Source organism: Mandrillus leucophaeus, unplaced genomic scaffold, assembly GCF_000951045.1.
Source record: "Mandrillus leucophaeus isolate KB7577 unplaced genomic scaffold, Mleu.le_1.0 Scaffold482, whole genome shotgun sequence".
In the NCBI taxonomy this organism is placed as follows: Eukaryota; Metazoa; Chordata; class Mammalia; order Primates; family Cercopithecidae; genus Mandrillus; species Mandrillus leucophaeus.
This window is the reverse complement of record NW_012105165.1, coordinates 1585435-1588145: the sequence shown is the minus strand read 5'-3', so window position 1 is coordinate 1588145 and position 2711 is coordinate 1585435. Positions and strand designations below refer to the sequence as shown.

Here is a 2711-nt window from a genome sequence, read left to right as displayed (position 1 = left end):
GACCACACTTTTGTTCCTGTTGGGATGCTTGGGTCGGTTTCACAAGTCGCCTCACAGTCCTATAGGCTGACCCCATCTGTCTGGGCGCCTCGCGCTGCCTGCCTCCTGGGCACTCTGGGGCGACATGGACAGATGTGCGCTTGTCTAAGCTTCGGTGCGTGCAGTGAAGAGTCTGCACCAAGAATGGTCCATCAGTGAGGGAGAGGACTACCCGGGTAGTAGTCCTGGGCACTTCCTGACTTTCTGCAGGAAGTGCTGTCCTTGAGTCATTCTGTTTTGTCCTGAGGCTGCTGCGAGGAGGGGGACAGATGAGCACATGCTGGAGGCTTCAGTCCAGGTACAGCAGCAGGTCCCAGCTGGCCCACTTTCCCTCACCAGAGAAGAGCAGCCCCCAGCAGGCTGCGGGCACAGTCTCAGCTCACGCAAGGCCTAGAGCGCACTGCAGGGCCCCAGCACCCAGTCTTAATTTTCACCCTTGTCGCTCCTGCTTTCCAGCTTTGGAGTCCTTGTTAAAAGGAACTCGAACCATAAAGTTATAAACACGACACCTGCATTCCCAGTCCTTCACGGTTTTCTTTTTTACACACAAAGCTTACAATCTTTACTTTTTCCAAGAAAACCAGTTTTTTCCGACACTTTAAAAAACAAATTATCCTTTCATCATATGCTGAAAGACCTACCCATGACAAACCCACTTCTGTGTTTGACTCTGTTCACTGACCCTTCATTTACTTCCTAAACTGACCCTTTTGGCAACTTTCAGTGAAGAGGTGGCTTTAATAAATATATTCTCCAGAAATCTCCAGAACCTTTGCGTGGGTCAGGGTGCGAGGTGCCGCCACGATGTAAACATAACAGCTGAGTCCTCCGGGTAGGTGCCAGGTGCCATCTGCACAGGCCACGTGTGTGGGAGGCACGGTATCAGAGGAGCTTCCTCAAAATGCATCCCTTGTCTCGGCAGAGCACACAGGCCCCAAGGCCCGGTAGACAGGGCTGGTCCCAGCGGATGCATACCACTTCCTGGTCTTGGGGGATGGTATGCCAGAGGCTGCCCAGAGCAGGAAGCCCATGCAGAGGCCAGGGCCTCTTGTCCCGCTCGGCAGAGACCCCAGAAGGAGCAAGGGGGCAGCATCAGAGGGGCACAGCAGCTGCAGGCCATTGGGAAGGCCAGAAGACGGTGAGTGGAAAGCCGAGGGAGCGTGGAGTGACTCAGACAAGGGGCTATTCAGCTGAGAGTCCTGCATGTGCCTTTTGTGTTTCATCCGGGGATTTTGAAACCAGGTATTTATCTGGACCTCCGAGAGGGGCATCTCCCTGGCCAGCCTCTTCCACTCTAGAGGGCCGGAAGACGCTCTCCAAGTCGCCGACCTACTCAGTGATAAAGGCAGTGCAGACACTGGGGGCCGCCAGGTGTTTGGCCCCTTACTCGACCCAGCCGCGGTCCTTTCCGGCGCAGGCAGATTTGAGGACCTAGCCTCCTTGATGCTGACGGCCTGAGGGGGCTCCCGGGTGCCGGATATCTGACCCGGGCCAGTGAGGCTCCCCTAGGGAGACATGGCAGGCCTGTAGGTGTGAGTCGGCCCTGAGCAGCTGCTGTGGGAGAGCCAGTCCACGGAGCCAAAGCTGGAGGGCAGCTGCCGGCCACAAGGTGGGGAGGAGGAGAGACGCGTGACTGTCAGGTGGGCCGGAGGGAAGACCGGGCGGGGCTGGCCAGGCGCAGGATCTACCTGGGTGGTTTTTAAATCTGTAACATAATATTTGCTTTTAATTTTTATTGTTACTGTGTTGTCAATGTATTGTAAAGCTTAAACTCTTTTTCCTTAATACCACGTAATTTGAGTTTTTTTTTAAAAAAATTTGCCAATTAAAAGTGAGATTACTTTGATTGAATTTCTTGTGATAATATTTATTTATGGCCTGGCACGGTGGCTCATGCGTCTAATCCGAGCACTTTGTGAGGCCGAGGCGGGTGGATTGCTTGAGGTCAGGGGTTCTAGACCAGCCTGGCCGACATGGTGAAACACTGTCTCTACTAAAAATACAAAAACTAGCCGGGCATGGTGGTGCGTGCCTGTAAGCTCAGCTAATTGAGAGGCTGAGGCACGAGAATTGTTTAAACCCAAGAGGTGGAGGTTGCAGTGAGCTGAGATTGCACCACTGCACTCCAGGCAACAAAGTACGAGTCTGTTTCCCCCCAGAAATAAATATATATATATATAAATTTTTTTTTATAATGCTGGCACTAAATGGTGGTTGCAATATGTATAACTATCAAGCAGATGGCGTATTTTAAACCTACAAAATACATTTACATCATGTGTCTAATTACATTAGTCTGGTTGATGTGACAACAGAAAACAGAAGATAAATTCTGTAAATTGGGGTCACTTATAACTGATGAACATCTACTAAACTAAATTCTCTCATCTATGTCTACAAGATACGGTTTTGGAGGATGGGATAGAAAACAATTTTTGACACAGAACATACAAACTCTTTAAACTTGACACTTTTATAGTATGATTTCTATTACCTTACGTATAACAAAACTCTGAAGTGTGAATTTTCAGAAGTAACCAAGCATGACATTTTCCTTTACGTTTCTTCTTACATTGAGTAGTTTCTGTCATCTTCAAAAACACTAGAATGGAGATCTCTTACAACAAGTAACTGATCACTCCGTTGACTGAAGTCTAGATTGAGGGCCAGGT

The 2711-nt window shown here is 49.5% G+C and overlaps 1 pseudogene; it reads right to left on the bottom strand.

Annotated features, from left to right (window-relative positions):
• Positions 1 to 820: 820 nt before the first annotated feature.
• Positions 821 to 2711, bottom strand: part of LOC105550411 — a 61522-nt pseudogene continuing 59631 nt past the window's right edge.